At 42.0% G+C, this 20,320-nt stretch overlaps 1 protein-coding gene across 6 annotated transcripts in view; it reads left to right on the top strand.

Annotated features, from left to right (window-relative positions):
• The window catches only part of LOC106730256 (cyclin-dependent kinase inhibitor 1C-like), a 45,265-nt gene that overhangs the window by 7,494 nt on the left and 17,451 nt on the right, over positions 1 to 20,320 (top strand). For all 6 annotated transcript variants that reach the window (XR_004324079.1, XR_004324077.1, XR_004324075.1 and 3 more), the window contains exons 3-4: positions 18,586 to 18,776; positions 18,864 to 19,036. The gene's annotated coding sequence lies outside the window, so the exon portion shown is untranslated. The remainder of the gene's footprint in view (positions 1 to 18,585; positions 18,777 to 18,863; positions 19,037 to 20,320) is intronic.

Raw genomic sequence — 20,320 nt, 5'->3', positions numbered from 1 at the left:
AACCGTCCAAAGATCAGTCAGCAAAGCGACCCCAGGAGAAGGGAGAGCCAGTGCTGTTGTGTTAGACTGACTCTGCTTGGCATACTTGAGGGATGGAAAGGTGTGAAGGGAGCGTCGCTGGTGGGGAAGAATGGAAGCAGGTGAGTCTGCAGAGGTGAGCAGGAGCCAGACCACTTGGAGCTTTCAAAGCAAAGGCAAGAAGTTTAGATCTCTGTGCTTCGGGAAGCCATTGAGTGGAGTGATGTGATCTGACTGCTGGAGGCTGGGACAGGGGACAGCAGTGGCGCTGGAGAGGAATGGCTGGATTGAGGATACATTCTGGAAGTGGGACTCTTCCCCCTCATCACAGGCTACTCTTCTATCCCCACTTTTAAAACGTTTCCTCTTTTTCTTTTCCTACAAGGCCTCAGCCACCCCCAAGGTGTTGGCAAAGTACCACATTTTCTGCTGTGAAAGTTACATTCCATTTTGGGAATATGTACATCTGAATTTGTGAGTAAATTGCCTTTTTAAAACCAAAGTTTCAAAGTGGCAATTTGCGTCTCGGTCGGGCTTTAGGATGAGTCTTGGGTTCTAACCCTGACTCGGTATCATTTGTGATTTTGTGTATCATGTCACCACGCTGAGCTAAGTTTCCTTATCTGTAAAATGGGTCAGATTATACCTACTATGCTTCATCCATAGCACTGTGATTTAATAAGGAAAAAAAAAAAACAACTGAAATGACATATTTAAAATTACACTGTAGTGGTTGAATGTGAAATGTTGTGTCTTGGCTTTCACATCCATGTGTATACCCATTTTCCATCACAGCTCACAGGGGTGAGAATAAAAAGACCTTGAAGTAGGCAGGCCTTTACTCCATCACCAGTGATGTTTGAATATTCCCTATGTTCCTAGCACTGCATTGTGCATTACGGAGAATGTAGTAGGAAGACGACCTGGTGTGTAAACCCAAGCATCTAGTTGGAGAGATACAGCTGGCCCATGTGGAAGAATGGATACCAATGCTGGGCCTTCCAAAGTGGGGCAGACTTGGAGAGGTGGAGAGGGGAGAAGATGAGTCCAGACAGGGAAGAGCATGAATGGAAGCCCAGAGATGAGGACGAGGGTGTGTTAGGACAGCAGGGCTGCTGCGGGGAACCAGGGGGCAAGTGAGCATATGCAAGTTAGCAGGTGCACATGGGAAGTCCGTGACTTGTTATCGTGTATGTGCAGTTCACGCTGGATGGGGGGCTCCCTCCAACAGGCTGCAGAGGTGATGGCTGGTGGCTGTACTGTGCACTTTGTCAATTGTTTACTTCTGTCTTTGACGATGAGGTTTACTGAAACACAGTCATTATTTTTAAACATTGGTGAATGCCTTTACTATAGAGTTACTTTAAAAAAAACACAATGGACTTTTTATTTAGCAATAGATATAGATGGACAGACAATTTCAAAGAAACGGAGAGAAGTCTTCAATGCTCCTCACTCATTCTTCCCTACTGAGCGCCTTGTGTAACAGCTGCAGCAGCAGACCCAGGTGGTGATGTTGGTAAAACCCACAGCGCTGACGGAGATGCCTCAGAACAGTTTCGGATGCTGCCAGTTACACACACTTGTTCGTGTGTGTCGCTCTGTCACCACCAACATAATCAAGACACAGAACTGCCCCATCACCGTGAGCTCCTTGTGCTGCTCCTCACAGCTACACCTTCTCCATGGTCCTTCCCCAGAGCCTGGTGGCCACTCCTCTGTTCTCGGACTCCAGAGTGTTGTCATTTCAAGTGTCATATGAGTAGAACCATACAGTTTGTGGAACTTTTTGAGATGACCTTCTTTCACTCAGCATAATCTCCCTGAGGTTAATCCAAGTTGTTGTGTTTCTTTTTATTGCTGAGTAATAAGCCCGTGTTACGGACAGACAGACCAGCATTTGGTTAATCACTCACTCCCTGAAGCACATTGGGGAGTTTCCAGGTATGAACTCCATGGAAAACGCTATTCTGAACACTGATGCATAGGTTTCTGTGTGGCTAGACATTTTCATTTCTCTGCAGTAAATGCCCAAGAGTTTCATATGCAGGGTCATATTGTAAGTCCATGTGTCATTATTTAAAGAAACTTGTAAACTATTTTCCAAAGTGGCTGAATCATATTCCCACCAACAATTTATGGGTGACTTTTTTTTTTTTTGCATTGTTGCCAGCATTTGCTATTATCACTGGTTTTTAATTTTAGCTGTTCTGATAGGTGTGTATTGTTATGTCTTGTATTTTAGTTTTATTTAGATATAACTCACATACCATAAAAATCATCCTTTTAAAGTGTCCAACTCAATGGTTTTTAGTATATGTGTATACTAAATATATATGTGTATACATGTATTTAGTATATGTTTCAGATATATGCAATGATCATCTTTATCTATTTTCAAAGCCTTTTCATCTCTCCAAAAAGAACCCAGAGCCCATTACCATCACTCCCAAATATATCCCTCTTCCCAGCTCTGGGCAACTACCAATTTGGGTTGTTTCCACTTTGACCTGCTGTGAATATTTATGACAACATTTACATACAAATTTTTGTGCATATGTGTGTTTTCACTTCTCTTGGGTATTTTCCTAGGAGTCGAATTGCTGGGTCACAGGGTAATTCTGTTTAGCCTTTTGAGGAACCGCCAAACTGTTTTCCAAAGCAGCTGCACCAGTTTACATTCCCACCAGCAGTGGGTGAGGGCTCCAGTTTCTCTACATCTTTGTCAGCACTTGTTATTCTCTGTCTTACTGCTTCTAGTCATCATTGCTAGAAGTGAAGTGGTTCTTTCATTGTGGTTTTGATTTTTGATTTCCCTGATGACTGTTGATTTGAGTGTCTTCTCATGTGTGCTTATTGGCCATTTGCATATCTTCTTTGGAAAAATGTCTCTTCAAGCCTTTTGCCCAGGTTTAATTGGTTTGTCCTTTTATTGTTGAGTTGTAATGGTTCCTTATATATTTGAGATATTAGACCCTTATCAGACATATGATTCCAAATATTTTCTCCCATTCTGGGGGCTGTCTTTTCACTGGGGTTTAAGTTTGTATTTCCCTAATGACTGCCAGGGTTGATATTCTTTTCATCTGCGTGTTGACCATCTGTTTGCCCTTGTTGGTGTGATGTCAGTTCATGTCTCTTGCCCATGTTTGTCATTTCTTCTTACTGGAGCTGTGGCTGTAGGTAGTGTCCTTTGTAGTATATGTCTTCAAAGTGTTCTTTGCAGCAGCACTAGGGTGGGTCAGAGACACAACTGTTCCAAGCCACTCGTGGCTATAGGTTTTAAAAACTGTGATTAAACAACACCTAACATGAAATCTTCCCTCAACAATCACATGTAGAGTACAGATGTTAACTTAGAGGCAGGTTGTATAGCAGATTTCTAAAATTTTCTCCTTTTGACAAACTGAAAGTCTAGACCCACGGAATAGTAGCCCCCTGTTCCCTCCCCCTCCCGGCCCCTGGCCGCCGCCATTCTTTCTCACTTCTGTGAGTCTGATGGCCCAAGGTCCCTTGAATGAGGGGAGTCATGCATTATTTGTCCTTCTGCCACTGCCTTATTCCACTTAGCATGTTATCCTCAAGGATCATCCATGTTTCAGCATGTGACCATAGCTGTGGATTTTTTATAAAAATTTAAAAAATTCTTTAATTGAAATGTAGTTGATTGACAATGTTGTGTTAGTTTCTGGTGTCCAGCATAGTGATTCAGTTATACATGTATATACATATTCTTTTTTCTGTTCCTTTTTATTATAGGTTATTACAAGATACTGAATATAGCTCCTTATGCTGTACAGTAGGACCTTGTTTATCATAGCTGTAGATTGTGATCCATGCTAGGCCATTTCTCATTTTTAACTCATAATTAACTAATAATCAGGTGATCTCACCATGAGTCAGTTTCCCCATCAGCAAAATGGATAATGGTAGGTCCTTGCGGTATGGAACTTGGACTTGACTAAACTCAGAACTTTGTGAGTAATCAATCCCCTCGTCCCCCTCGTGTGGACTTCTTCACATACGCAGAGCAGGTAGCAGAGCAGTTACAGCGCCTGTGCCAAAAAGTCACAAGTCAGCAGGAGAAAGTTCTCATCCAGGTTTGTTGAAGAGGCTTCACTGAGCGACCTCATTTCTTCATTTTTAATTTCTTCTTTTGCATGATGCTCACTCTTGAATCCCCAAACCATTCCAAAGTACCTCAGCACGTATGTATGGAAATGGGAACCAGCAAAGGATCTGAGTCTCAGTAAAGGGTCTTTTGTGCCCCCAATGAGGAGGATTCTCAAGCCAGCCCCACCTGGCCCCATGAGACACCCAGTTCTCAGGGAGTTGCCATGGTAGTGGGCTCTCATACTAGGAAGAAATGAAATAAAGCATTCCACAAGCCTTGCAGACTAGGAAATAGACGTTCTGATGTCTGTTCCAAAAGTCTCCTGCAGTTGCCTTTGTCATTAAATTCTTTCTGTGTTTTATTGTTCCTATGTGGACACAGAGGCTGAATGGGTTGACTGTCCTTGTAGAAGCTTGACAAAGCAGCATAGGATTGGGAAGATTTTTGACCATCAAGCTGTAGTTTTAAGTAAGACAGGACGATCATTTATCCCCCTTCTTGTCTTGGAAGCAAAAAATCTGCCACCATCTGAGCTTTTCCTATGAACATCTTAGCTTATGCAAACTTCTCTTGGGAAAGGGAAATGTATCTTTGCCTTTCTTCTTTTTCTTCCCGACTCCCCCTCCACCCTGTAGGCCCTTGGCTTCAGCCTCATCCCACCCCAGAAGCTGACCAGCTTCAGCTCTCTCCTTTCTCAGCACACACTGTGGTGTTGCACACAGGTGGGGGCATTTCTGGGGATGGACCTCGGGGGTCAGAACAAACACCACCTGTGAATCTTGGACCAGAGGTGATCTCCTCCAGTCTCCTCCATATTACTCTGGTTCTCACTAGCCAGACCCTAAGGGAGGCTGTCAAGCTTCAGTTCCCTTGGCTGGTTTTCATCTTTCTTCTCATTAAATCAGCTGTGACACCTGGCAGAGCCACGCTTCCCCTACGGGGCCTGGGCAAACCCAGATGCTGCCAGCATGCTCTGGGGGGTCAGTGTCCCCGGAGTGCACTCAAGGCCAGTCGGTTTACTCTGCCCAGGCACAAAATGAAAACTATCCTTGGTGGAAGGGAGGTGAAGAGTCATCCAGCTGACCGTTAATGAGATATCAGAGAAGGATTGTATGGGAAAACAAAGACCCACCCTAGGGCTACAGCTCTTAGCATGTGACTTGGTGATGCTGATTTGAATACAATAATCATTATTTCAATCCTAAAACTAGTGATATACCCATAGAAGCTAGCATACTGTTCATGAAGTGTCAAGCCTCTGTGACAGCTTTGTAGGAAAGCAAAGTGGTCATAATACAGGTCAGAGGAAGTAAACCAATGGCTGTGTGCATAGGACCTACAGAAAAAGCAAAGGAAGGATGTTCTTGGACGGTGTCAGACGGTAGCAGCGCACGTGCTATCTAAGTCATTTCTGTTTATTTGCTCTGAGAAGAGGGTTCTTTTTTCCTTTCCTTATTGTGTGGCCAGAGAGAAGGGTCAGTTTCTTAGTTTTCTGGGACATGGTTGTAGTTGTGTCTGGAGACCAAGGTTAGTCTCTCTGTGCTGTTAGTCTTTTTGTTTTCATCTCCGGGTTCTCCCTGCAGACCCAGGTCAGCCGCCTGCTCAGAGGTCATCCTCCAGGCCCCAGATTCACCTACATACTTTGCTGACCCGTGTTTTGTAGCCTCCAGGCTCTGCTAGACAGTTGAAACTGACCCCATAGACTAATTCAAGGTAGAACAGTAAAGGAGATGAGTGACTGTACATACTGCCTTTCCATAAACATTTACATTTTAAAGCTTTAGAACCTTTAATTCTAAACAGTGACTGAAAGGGCAGGAGAGGTACACGATAGAAGGGGACTAAGACGTGTAAACGAGTAAGTATAAATAAGATATAACGATGGAATGTACAGCACGGGGAATGTAGCTAATATCTTATGATACGTTTAAATGGAGCATCATGTATAAAAGCACTGAATCACTGTTGTGAACCTGTAACGAATGTGATATTATAAATGAACTATACTCCATTTGGGGGAGAAAAATGAGTGGATCAGGCCACTCAGGCAAGAGTGGGAAGGTAGCTTCTCCTTTCTGGATGATACGTTGGGTCACTCAAACTATATTGCTGGCACCATCCGGACACCATCTGTGCTCAAGCCCAGGACCGAGTTCGTTCCTCTGTCCAGTTGTTCCTAAGGAAGATTAAACCTGCTGAAGTCCAGGTGTGTCTTTTATGAGTCTTTATCTGTGTAGTCAGGCTGTAAGCTACTAATGAAAAGGAATCCTCTCTTTTAAATCTGATTCTTTTCATGAATGATAGGAACTTAATACATATCTGTTAATGATGAAATATTAACATGCCCGAAGGAGTCAGCAGGAAGTCTTCCCCAGTGTTAGAAACCTGCCTACAAGGCTTTACTGGGAAGGTCCTATGAGGGCTTGGATTTTGTGTTGTAAGAGACACTAATTCAGTGCAACCCTCAAGGGAAGGTCATTGCTTCTCCCCCAAGCCAAGTCATGTTGCCAATGTGTTTCTCTCATGACTGGAACTTAATGCTTTGTGGAGAAACCTATCTGAGGAAATTTGCTTTAGATGGTGCCATTGTCAGCAGTGCGATCAGCTTGCTATAGGATTACTACAGGGGCAGTGGGTTTGCTTTTTGCTCTTGAAAACCCTGCTTCATCAAAGCTGGGCTCTAGAGACATTTAGGGACACCAGGGAAATATGTCAAAGGTACTGCTTACTCTCCTATGCACTCTTAAAGGTGGTGGATACCATCTTGAGTGTTGGCCTGGGATGGCCCACAGGGCTGACTCCTCGGATCACTCCAAACGAGTTGACTGTAGGTGAGTCGTTCAACCTCCCTCAGCCTCGGCTGCTTTATCTGTAAAAGTGGGATAGTGATCTCTCTTTACAGAAGAGATTTAGGATTTAAATGAGCTTTTCATGCAGAGAGTTTGGCACAGATTAGGAAATGGCTAGCTGGTGAATGGGAACTCTCTAATTTGGCATATGCCCAGATGGTTTGCATTTTGGCCCATTGAACTGTCATCTGAGAATAGTGTGTGGAGGTAAAGCTTGCAGATCAAGACATTTGAGCTTCCAAGTGGAGACTGCTTTAAATCTTGGACCCCAGAGGATGAGCATGGAGGCCCAAATGCCTGGCAAGCTGTGTAGTGGCTCACTTTGGCAGGTGGCGGGAGAGCAGGGGTTCGGTCGCTGCCATGGAGAGGGCTCTGAGCGGAGAGAGGGCTCAGAGTGAGTCAGCTGGTTGGATGCCCAGGATTCCTGTTGCCACAGACTGACCGTGTCCCCTCTCCCCTCAGTACATATGTTGAAATGCTAACTTACAGGAAGTAGGGTACAGCTCAGTGGTAGAGCACATGCTTAGCATGCACAAGGGCCTGGGTTCAATTCCCAGAATGTCCATTAAAAAGAAAAAGAAATACTAACCCCAGTGTGATGGATGAGAGGTGACTAAGTCATGAGGGTGAAGTCTTATGGATGGGATTAGTGCTTTTCTAGAAGAGACCCCGGTGAGTTCCCTTGTCCTCTCCTCCACGTGAGGACTCGGCAGAAAGGTGGCCGTCTGTGAACCAGGAAGCCACGCTCACCAGACACCCGATCTGCCAACGTCTGAACTTCGGATGTCACAGACTCTTCGACGGTGAGAAGTGGGTGCTGCTGTTAGAGTCGCTCTGTCTCTCGTGCTTTGCTGCAGCAGCTGGACTGGACTAGGATACCTGTCAGCACTGTGACCTAGTGGGCTTTCTGTTTTGCTTTGTTTTTTTTTTTAACCTTTTTAAAGAGAAGTTTCTGGTTTACAGTAAAGTTGAGTAGAGATCAGATTTCCTGCACACCCTCTGCTGCAGCACGTGTGACCTCTCCCTCTGTCACCTTCCTCTCCAGAGCGGTATGTCTGTTGTAATTGGTGAACATGCACTGACACATCCTGATCATCCAAGGCCCACTGGTTTCCCTGGGGAGTCGCCCTTAGTGCCGTCCTTCGTCTGGAGTTGGGCAAGTGTGCGGTGACGCAGACCCACCATCAGAGCATCGTATAGACTAGCTCCGTGCCCTCCCTTCCCTGTGCACTGCTGATGCATCCTTCTTCCGCAAGGGTCTTCGTGGGTTTTCCACAAGCATGAAGCTATTTTGTGTATGGGGCAGTGCATGTTTAGATGCCCATGAGTCTGTTTTTATCTACTTGCATTGTAAGACCATGAGTTAAAAGTAGGTTCAGATCAGATGAGCTGTAAAAAAATCAACCCTGTAACATAAATTTCTTCGTGACTGTGGTTTCTTGACAGTTGAGCTTCATGTGTTGGAATTCTCTTAAAATCTTTGGCTACTCCTCCCCAGAGGGTAGGGACTGTCTTCTTCATTCTTGCAGCTTAACACACAGAAAATGCTCAGCAGATGCCCAGTGAATGAGTGCATGAATGCTCAAGTACCTTCCATTCCCTGTCATTTGTGCTGTTCCATGATCTCCTGCTGACCACGGGCCACGCTTCCTTCACTTATGCTGCTGCTCCTACCCATCTTTCTCCCTATCTGTCTGAGGAAACTGGGCAGTGGCTGGGTCTCCAGAGACACACAGAAGTTGCTCCTCCCAGAGCCTAGGCTTGTGGCCAGTTGATATGGCCTTGCTCCAGTGTCTGAACCCCATCTGGGGAGACATGGGGACTTGGGTGCCAATGACAGCCATCCTACCCCTGCAAGAATTCTCTTCTACTGTCTTCAAGACAGCAGCAGGAGGCAGTGTGGAAGGGTATGTCTTGGGGCCTAGGAGCACATGACTGCTGTGTCCTGAAATGAGCCTGGCTCGTTTCAACTCATTGAAACCTGGGGAAATAAAGTTTAGCGCCTGTAAAGCGGAGTTGAGTTGATCCAACTTGGAAACATGGTTAAGGGATGAAAAGAGTGAAATGCTTCAAGGTTGTCCTGTAAAAGTTGCTGTAAATGCACAATGTGTCAGTTTCCCATCAGCTGCCAGGGGCACCCCTTTGTGTGACTGAGGATGCTGGCAACAGAAGACTTGTTAGCAGGACTCAACCCCCTGATACTCGGCAGGTGGGCACTGCTTGTTGAGAGCCCTCTGCTGGAGGCCTGGCCATGTGCATGAAGGGAGACTGGAGACCCATAGACCCCAGGAGGGGTTGTTTAGTAGTGATTTTCCCATCCTTCTTCTAGTATTATCCTTCTTAGGAGATAATATGCCAAGTAGGATTGTGTGCCAGGCTAACAGCATCTTTTACACAGAAGGATTTGTTAAGTGGCTAAAGTGATAAATTTAAGACCTGCAAGATGGGAAATTCTTTCAGGTATTCTGGATTGATTTCACACAAGATATATTTTATCTTTGATCAACCCATCGCCCCCCTTCGCAGTCCTAAGGCCTGTTAAAGAGCAGTTGTTGGTAACCTGGAGATGTCGGTAATGTCTGAATAACTCACGTAGAAATTCTGAACTAGGTGATGAAAGAGATAGAGGTGGGAGAAGATGGAGGAAGAAGAGGCAAAATGTAGAGGATTGGAGCAGATGTTTGCTAAAGGATTTTCAGAAAGAAGAAAAGAGAGGTTCTGTTTTTATAGTATTTGGAAATAATGATTATTGAAAAGGAAACCAAAATGAACCATAACCAAAAACCTGAAGTGACTGAATGATGGTATGAATTTGTAAATCAAGCAAGCAGGGCCTGGTGCAGAATGTTCCTAGGGAGATGGAGCCCAGCACCGCCGGGCAGTCTCATGTTGTCAGTGTTAACTCTGCCAAGAGGTCTGTCATTTTATATTTTAAATTTGGGTGAAAGATAATGTTTTCTACTGTGACAGTACAAAGAAAGCTGACTTCCAAATTCATCAAAACTTAATGTGATTTTTTTCCCTTCTGTTTGGGAAATTGACAGGTGGGCAGGTGCTTACCTGTGCCCCGCATGTTCTGTGTGCTTTTTGGTCCTTGTTCCATATTGAGATTCTGAAGTTCATGCTGCTTCTTAGTGTCATAAGATCTCCTCCAATCCTCTCATATAAAATTTGAAGAAAATTGTTAGAGCAATTCAAAGAAGGTAAAAAGAATGTCTGTGTGGATTAGGTTTTGTAAACAAAACAAAACAGAAAAACAACTTTTCTAAAATTGAGCTGTTACTATGCATGTCAATACCCCAAACCACAAATTTCATTTATCCACCAAAGCTGTTGGTCATTGTTAGAAAACAATGTTAATATAGTCAGTTCTAAATTACATGTGATGCCAAGGTGACATTTTGAATTTGTGCTTAACTTTGGGGGAAATATTTCTTTAAATGGGTAATGCTGATTTTTTTTAAGAGGATTGAGATAAATTATAAGTGGCAAAGTAATTTTTTTCCCAGAACTTTCTAACTACCTCCTATTTTCTATACAACCAATAGCAGCAGCATAGAATCCCCCGCCTAATGGGTACATTTGATGTCCCGTAAGGTAGTGAGAATAACAAGATCCCAGTGGGTTAAATTCTCACAGAACCAAAGAGCAAATGTCTTGAATACGATAATGAAGTTGAACCACTATTCCTATCAAGTAAGAATAGAAAGCTTCTGGTACTGACAGTTAATTTGTGAACTGAGGGTATCCTTTGATCGTTAAAAAAAAGTTTAGTTCCTTTATTGTAAACAAGTAAGAATGTTTTATTAAGTGTGCATGTGAATGCCTTTTGTATGTTTGCATTTACACTGAAGGTCTTGGTCCCAATTTTATGTGGCCAAAGGTATTGATGTTTTATAACTTCCACTGTTTATGCTTGAAAAATCTTCTAACACTTGTAAATAATACCACTCATCCATATTTCCTTCTAAAATATTTAATGGTTTCTTTTAAAAACCTGAACATTTTTGCTAATCGGAAGTTTATTTTGGTGTGTATGTTGCGATGTGTCATTAAGTTCTTATCACTAATTGATTTTTCCCAAACCATGACTTAATAATTCATATAACTCTCATTGATTTGGGTAGTTTCTATTAGCAAGTTCTCAACGCTATATTGTTTTCCAAAAATATGCTTATTTTTCTGTAGGCCAGTATTGAATTTTATATTTATTAATTATATGGTTTATAATCTAATAGATAAAATTTAATTGATCTCATATTTCTGTAAGCATGTTTAAAGCTATTTTATTATTTAACTAGGACAAATCACACTATATATCTATGCAAAAGCCTATATTTACTATTAAAAAGATAGAAAACATGAGAAAGAAAATAAATATGAAACAAGGAAGACCTCAGTAGTCAAAGTGGATGTAGGTATGCCTCACTCTGCTAACACTTGAGTTCCCCCCATGCAAGGTTCTAAAGAGTGATGCTAAGCTCTTGCCTACCTTCTTCCCCTATGAGAACCCACTTGGGTCTCAGGTTGGAGGCTGAGCCACCCAATTTGTTTCTGGTGAACAAAAAATTGGCCACCAAGAGGATGGTCGTAACAATTTCTTGGCACCAAACCCCTATAAACCTAAGAGGTCCTATGTGTGGCTCAGATTCTGGAGCAAATAAAAATGGCTTAAGACTTTGTGAAGCAGAGATGCTCACCCATTTTTGTTGAAGGTGGAAATGCACAGGGGGCTGACTGTAGTCCTGAGGAAATAAGTTCAGTGCCAACGTTTGCCTTTTCTCGGAAGCAAAGGCCCTTGTGGGAGGGTCAAAGTAGGTCTGCTCTGTGCTCTCAGAGTGCTGGAGGGTCCACGACACAGGGGTTAGTCTGGATTCGATGGGGAAGTATGGAAGTAAAACAGGACAGAGCTGAAATTTTAACTTGCATTCTCCGAGAGTTTCATTGTCTGAGAGCTACCAAGAAAAGTTACAAATACCCTATTCTGCCTAAGGAATCTCAGAATCACAAATGCTGTCTTCTCTGGCTAGATGGCCAAAGTAGGAAGAGGGTGAAAACGTTTTCCAGCTGTAAGCTGCCGTGATAAGCAGAAATGATCTTAAGAGGAGCCACAGAGATGTGGAGTATGCCAGCAAGAAAATGCCCAGATCAGGCCTGCAGTGTTAGGGAGAGGGGAACTAACCATGCCAGTTTCCCCAGGACTGCCTTGATTTTATCACTGATAGTCCTGTGTCCCAAGAGTCCCCTAGTCCTGGGCAAACCCGGGAGCCCACTTAGGACACATTAGTACGCCCCAGCGACTGTCCTTCTGGATCCACATCTTTGTACCATGACCATGTTTCTCACAACTGCTCCTAACCACTGACTAGCACAGTAGGGGTACAGTACAAGCCCATTTCTGGAAGAAGTGGGATTTCTTTATTGGGTGACTTAGGCTCCGGGACTCTCCTTTGGCCTGGCCAGAAGCATTAGGATTGTTCTTCAGTTTCAGACGTTCTCCCCAATCCTCTTTGTTCCCCTCTGCCTTCCATGTTTGCATTTTACTTGATTTTTTTTCATCTGCATACTGTTCTTCAGTTATGACATCGGTGAAATCTACACCAACCGGTCTGTGCTTTCCTTAAGTACTGCCAGAAACTGTCTCCTCTGTCTTGTATTACAAAATTACGGCTTAAAAATTTTCTTCACTCCTGGTATAAAAAGCAAAAGAAAATAAAACAAACCCACAGATATCCAATGATCATTTATGAATTGTAATGAAAATGTAATATACCATCACAATAAAGAAATGGAAAAAACCCAAATATAAATATATCAAGAAATATACAGGATTTACATAAGGAAAAAAGACACCAAAAGCTAAAGAAGGACATAAAATAAGACCAATTGAGAGACATATCATGTACCTGGATACACTGTTATAGGAGACTGATTCTCAGTGAAAGTTAATTCTCTTAACATAATTACCATCAAAAGTCTCACTAAACTAAGAATTCTTTTTAAGGGGACATAGTGATGGTTAAAATTCGTGTCAAATAATTTAGAGGTAAACATTTCCAAGAGAATCCTGAAGAGGAAGAATAAGGAGGGGAACTTTGGACATGTGCTACTGATGCTAGAAGCAGTAGACCATTCAGTGGAACAGAATGGAAAACCCAGAAATGGAAATAAACCTCTGAGAACTGAATGCAAGCTAACGTGGTACAGGTGAGAAAAGATGGGTTGTTTGGGACAAGTGGATAATCGTTTTTAAAACGTCCTCCAATGTTACCCCATGCTCCAAAACAAATCTTGGATTGATGAAAGATGTATTTGGTGGAAAATCAAAGCAAAAAATAAAAGTGAAGGAAATGTGAAAACATAAGGCTGAGCCACAGGGAAGGGTCAGCAGGCACGTGGAAATGCGTTTTCATTTCATCTGGAGAACGTACATCAGATTCTCTTAAGTTTGCACTGAATGACACACATTGCCACAATCTCTGAAACCATGAAAAGAGCTTTCTGCTGTTTGCATCTGCTACATTCCATGGAGAGCGGCTGGGGCTCAGAGGCATGTGGAAAGGGCTAACTAAAAACTGGCACTTGCCATCTGCCCCTCCAAGGATTGGATCAGGTTGGCACTCGCCACCTAATTCTGCTTGGATTCAATCATGAGCTGCTGCCACCGCTCACCTCCAACACTCCGTGAGAGGAGTTCAGGACAGAGGTCAAGAGTGAGGCACTCTGTGCTCTCGGAAAACTGGCTGAACAGGCCTTCAGATAGTTAGGTATTTTCAGGAGAAGATTTTATGACCCAAAGTCTTGCATCTCCTCATATCTAGAAAAGTATGAAAATCATTGACAGTGACATCTGCTCCTCATGACTAGCAGCAGCCTCTGCCTAAGTTTGTGCTTGACTGCATGTGCCCCTCTTCACTGAAATCCTGTATGACACTGAGTTTTCCCTTTGCCTCTTTGGAAGAGTTTCTCAGAGCTTTCATTTTGCCGCCAATATAACTTAACCCACACTCTCACATTGTGTGACTTTATTTCAGTCAACAATGGGAATAAACTGAAGGGTAAGGAGGTTGAAAGAGTTCTCGGGGGGAGCTCTCTGGGGGACGAGGCCTTCAGCATCCTGAAGCTCCACGCCACTCTACGGCCAGTCACATGCCAACACGTCTTTCTCGGGTGAGTCTAAATTCTGCAAATGTCCTGAACCACCCAGCCAACTAGCAGCAACATTTGAAAGGAATGCAGTGTGGCCCAGAAGCAGTGGCAGAGATTTGAGACGCCTGGGGCTGGCACATGTGGGCGGGGCGTGCTGGGCCTCAGGGCCTCTGTGCGCATGGGCAGTGGGTCGGGGTTCCGAGGAGCATGGGCACTGGAGCGGCGTTGCTAGGCTGCGGTAACTGTGTACGGATAGAGTCCAATGGACACAGCTTCCCAGCCAGACCCCAGTGGTGGTGGAAAGCCTATTCGTAGAAATGATGAGCAGATTATTTTGCTTTTGCCATGAGAACTGTGAGTCACCCATGGGCTGTACCATCAACCCTCAGAGAGACCGCAGGAACTCACAGCCTGGATACCACATCCGCAGGAGAGACTTAAAAAATTCCACAAAGCTGCCTTTGTTGGAGATGTCAGGAAGGTCCAGCGTGTACTGTTCCTTAGGCAGAATGGCCTGGATGAGCCTGATAGGAAGAACAGGTCACAGGGGTGGAGGGACAGGGCGGGGTGTGTCTGAGAGGGGCTGGGGGCCGGGCCCAGCTGTCAGTTTCCCTCTGAGGCTCCTGGAAACCAGCATGGGGTCCAGTGCCCAGCAAACTTTATAGGCGGCTAAAGCTTGAACTGGTTTTGGACCCACTCATAACTTCCCTTAGAGAGCACTTTCCTGACAGTTTTTCAGTGATTTAACTGCATGTCAGTAATAATAGAAACCAAATTCAACATAAACATAAAATGGCATCTTATTTTGAATGTACACTTTTATATACAGAAAAGTGTGTAATGAGAAAAATAACTCCCATGATAGATGAGCCTCTGGGATAAAACTTCTTGGTCTCAAATTCAAGATCTGTTTTATATCAGTGTACACGTTTGTACATGCGTTCTTTACTGAAGGACCATAGAGGACAACTTTGAAGTGGGGAGACAGCTGTGCTCTTGAATAGGTGGACTCATTTTCTTAAAATGTGTGGTCTTCCCATATTTATTCAGTTTTCCATAAACCAAGTAAACATATCAGAGTTTTTAAAAATTTTGAGTTACACATGCTGTTTTGAATTCTTGTGATGAAATTCAAATTTCTGTGTAGTAGACAAAGACAAAGCTTTGGCCTTCTAGATATCAAAGTGTGCTGTAAATTTCCACAAATTACTGATTTACCAACAGTTGAAAAAACAGATAAGTTAATGGAATGGAACATGCCCAAACACCCAAGTCTATGTAAGACTTTGGAATTTGTTACTGATGAAATTTCATGTAAGGAAAAGAGAAGTTATTAATGAATGGTGGAGAAATAATCTATTTAGAGAAAAGTAGCTAGATTTTTATCTCACAAACATAAGTGTCAGATGTATAGATTAACATTTTTAAATATACAGAGTTAGCAAAGTACCAGAAGAAAACATAAATTCCTATCTATACATTTTTTATGCTGACAAAGACATTCCTAAGAAGGACTTCAAAAGCAAGAATTCTGGAGGTTGATTGAACAACATAAAAACAAAACAAAACAAAACCCTGTAGATCAGAAAATAAGATTAACAAGAGAAAAAACAATGTGGTTTTAAAAGATGTACAGTGTATTTGTGTCAGACAAAATCTTCATTTTTACTGACAAGTCTTTGAAAGCAACAAGCAAAAAAAGCCTCTAATTTGAAATTGGGCAAAGTACTTTTTTTTTCATATCTATAAGTGACCAATAGATAATAGGGAAAATATCTAATATCTCTGTTCAGAAAAGGAATTTAAGTTAAAAGAAATGAAATATCATTTTTCCTTCACAAAATTCATCAAGATGAAGAGCAGTGGTACTTTTACTGCTGATTCAAGTTTTAGTTGATTTTGAGTTTTCAAAGAGATAATTTGCTGATAAGTACTACATTAAAAAATATATATTTCCTTTACACATGAATGCTATTTGTATGAATGAGAGATAAATAGAGGTAAATTAGAGATAAATAACTTACAACTTATTTTTCTCAAGGACTACCTAAAACAGCAATGTATAAAGGAAAACTCAAAAGATTTTTGAAATCAGTTGCAGTGCATTTGGTATGCAGCAATCTTTGACCATGGAAGGTGGCATGGATACTAGATGTATGTTCACTTGCAGAGATGACCTTTTGAAGATCACTGAAAAACAAAAAAAATCAATTTTGTTATATATAAACAGAAGAGGGCTATGGTCTCTTAGCCAAAAATAGGTACACAAGTGTGATAAAAATATAGTTCTGGGCATTTGCATTCTTTGTGAAGATTTTCCTTTTAGTAAAATTAATTTCTACAATGAAGCAGTAGAAAACTTCTAATAAATATTTATTATGAATGAAATACTCCTGGGAAAGAGCAAGAATATGAATCTTGCACAGATAAAAATAATTTCTAACTTTCTATTTTAAATTTTTTTTTGAGGATTTGAATCTTGAGACAACTTCTAGCCTCTTCAGAAGTAAAGGGAATCTTTTTATCTGTGCTTGTAGATTTTACTGGAAATATATTATATGCCTATGTTTTGGAATATATGTAGCTTTATTGCATATCATATGTAAATGATTATAGAGTAATCATTTTACTTTACATTCTTATGGAAATTAAAAATAGCAAATATAAATGATTATTATTGTTGCAAAAATTTGTAAAACTTTAGGTATGTCCTTATGACAAGAAAGTCAAAAGTAGCAATGTCAGTGAGTGTTCCTATTGCAAAAGTATTGCTTTCCTTTATAAAAGATTTCTTAAAAGAGATTGAACTCTCCAAGATACTTATTAATTCTTTCAATCCATTTATTCCTCAACTGTAACCTGAATACTATGATGTAAGAGACATATTCTTCATCTGTCTTTCAGAACCCTTTCCTCCTTAAAAACTCCATGTTGCTTCTTCTGAGCAAGATGAGAACTTTAAAACTGAAATATTAAGACTTCATTTTGGTTTAAGCTTTTCCTCCCTTCTTTCAAAAAAAAGTGTGTCTGAAGGTAGGAAACTGTAAAAGCTAACGTTTACCTGCCCCTTTGAACATTTAGAGTAGTATATAATTTCGATATTTATCATTGGAAATTTTGCTTTCATACAATGTACAAATCTAAATATTGAATAAAAGGAGCCATCCTGATTCAGCTGACCTGAATTTCCTTTGGCTTAAAGTTTCTTGAAAATCAGAGTAAGAGTTCCATTTTCAAAAATTCTTGTTTTGTTATTTGAGTTCTCTTTCCTCATAATGCTTTTATTTTATGATTTTTCAAACTGAAGTCTAGTTGATTTACAATATTGCCTATCATGTTTTTAATATCTAAAGTTGATTTAAATGCCACCCGTGTGACAAGAACTGCAGTAGACCTGTGGTATAGACCATTATTGCACTTACTGGAAGGCACCATAGGTTGTAAGATGCCCCACTATTTTATGTCCCAATAAGGAAGTTTTTTAAGTGCTGCCAACTCCCAGGTATAGAGAACAAACTAGTTCACAGTGGGAAGAGGGAAGCAGGGAGGGGCAGTATAGGTGTAGGGAACTTAGAGGCATAAACTGTTAGGTTTAAAATAAGCTACCAAGATATATTGTACAACACGGGGAATATAGCTACTATTTGATAATAACTCAAAATAGAGTATAACTTTGAAAAATTGCGAATCACTGTATTGTACACCTGTAATTTCTGTCATCATGTTATACATCAACTATACTTCCACAACAATAAAAATGCAACCGGACACAAAAAGACATTTCAATAATTAGACCAACAGGAAAAATGAGAAAGTTTTTTTTAAAATTCTACCAATTATGGTTGTAAGACATGATGAATTTTAAATTGCCTTCCCATGCCAGAGATGTTAAAACTGTGAGAACATGAGCATCTTAGAATCATTGAAGTCCAGTGTTCTCTCTAATTCTTACAGCAGCAAAGTAGGTATGGTATCATTTTACTTCATTGAAATGTTGTCTTTGTAAAATAGGAGTGAGAGTCATAATTATATTGTCTAACAGCAGCTGAGCTGTTACTTGTGCAAGGAGCTGTTCTAAACACTGCATAGATTTTCATTGAAGCCTCACAGCGGTGTCCTATGAGATAACTCCTACTTCATCCCTGTTTGGTTGATGAGGAAATTGAGGCACAGAAAGGCTAAGTAAATGACAGCTAGTAAGTGACAGTTAAAGTAGAAGTCTGGCCCAAGTTGAGCTGAATCTCAAGGTCATGCTTACTATCCAAACAAGTTGCTTTTCCTTTAATGTGGTGAGTAGTAACAGCTTCTAAATCGTATTCTTTCTGCATAAGAAAACTGAGTATTTCTTTTAAAGGGGTAGGAAGAGCATGCTATTGAATGTTTCCAATGACATGAGTAATGGTATGTTTGAACTAGTACGCTCTAATGTCCTAAAAAGTCCTCTCCCGTTCATAGGACTGCCCTCCATTTGGCCTGTGCCAATGGCCACGGAGGCGTGGTAACTCTCCTGGAGCGAGGATGCCAGGTGAACACTCAGGACAGGAAGAAAAGGACGGCGCTGATCAAGGTGTGTAGCCGCCAGCCGTGCCCACGTGAGATGGATTCCATGTAATGACTTAAATCAAAACTCAATTGATCTGATTTAAGTAAGTATAATGAACGGGTGGGACTTGTGACATGTTGACTTGGAATTCCTAGCACTTACAGTCTGTTTCTTGGCATGATACCGACAGGCTGTATAGTGCGAGGTGGAGGAGTGCGTGGACATCCTCCTTAAAAGTGGAGCAAACGTCAACGCCGCAGATGTACTTGGCAACACTGCACTCCACTATGTGGCATCCTCAACACAACGTGTATTGCGGCGAAGCTTCTATCCCATGCCGCGGACATGGACGTGAAAAACCAGGTATAGCTCCACTCGCTTTCTTTACAAAATATTTGAAATACAGGTTCTTTTTTAGCCACAGGTGTTTTACTTCTAATAAATGTACTGAATAGACTACATCAGGCCCTATTACCATGGAAACAAAGCCAAAGCCAAGGCCAGGGGCTAGAGAAAGGTGATGCCCACAGAAAAGGCAGAGCTCTGTCTCCCAGCCCCTCTGCTACCCTGGAAGGAACAACTCCCCATTAGGAAGTGCTTGGGAGTGAGTGATAGGTTCAGAGCCCACAAAAGAGGAAGGCCTTGGGGGAGTGAAGTGATGATGTGGGCTGCCTGCCTTCAGAGGCAGGGTGGCTACTGGGGATGGGTGGGAGGAGGAAGACCCAGTATGCAGCAGGGGAGCTGGGTGAGTGCACTTGGGCAAGGGAGGCAGCAGGCCACAGGCCCTGAGCACCCCAGGACCCCCGGTAATAGGATCAGGACAAGTGAGGTCAGGTCATGTTTGACAACCAGCAGGGGCATTCACTGGTGCTGGTGGCCACATGGCCCACCATGTACACCTTGGGGTCTTCCATGCTCAGCCTGGTGTAGCTCCTCAGCGGGGCTGTGGCTGTGTGTGGGCAGCAGGTGATGGCAAAGCTGGTCTGCCTGCTTTTGCTCTGGGACATCCATTACCTCCTGGCACTGCAGCCCTGCCAGGAATGCCCTCTGCTGACATAGTAGGTGCAGTTTTACGTATTGGAGGCTCAGGCACTTCCTGAGTGAAAATATTTGGAAAGAACTTAACTGTCTAAGATTTCACTTTAAATAATGAGATTTCCAAAGAAGCATTAGAAGTTGCAGCTTTCTTTTATTTATTTATGGCAGATATTCGTGCAAATATTGCATTTGTCGCAGGTAAAAAATTTCAGTTTTTACCCACTCACATTTTTTTCTGATTGGTGTAAAAATCAGAAAGCAAAACTTGCCTTGGAAATAGACTTTGTCTTAACACTGAAGCGAAACAAAAACATCTGACAGTATAACCAACTTTTTGCTGCTATCGATAAGTTTCTGTTTTATTAAAAAAATTTTATCTAAAAATGATTTCTGTCTCATTGCCCAAGGCTTAAGAGGAAATTAAAGGAAACAGACTATGGATTGAGCAGTTGAAATACGCAGGGTAGTTTGGAAATTGGGCAATTGGGAAGTAGCAAGAGGAGGTTTTTGTTTTCCTTCTGTTGATGTAGTTGTTGGGCAAGCTGCTCTTCACTTGTCGGGGAGAAACACTGTCATCTTGGGAAAGAGTGTGAGTGAACTGTACACTTG

This window comes from Camelus ferus, chromosome 11 (assembly GCF_009834535.1).
Source record: "Camelus ferus isolate YT-003-E chromosome 11, BCGSAC_Cfer_1.0, whole genome shotgun sequence".
NCBI classification, from domain to species: Eukaryota; Metazoa; Chordata; class Mammalia; order Artiodactyla; family Camelidae; genus Camelus; species Camelus ferus.
This window is presented reverse-complemented; position numbering and strand designations above follow the sequence as displayed.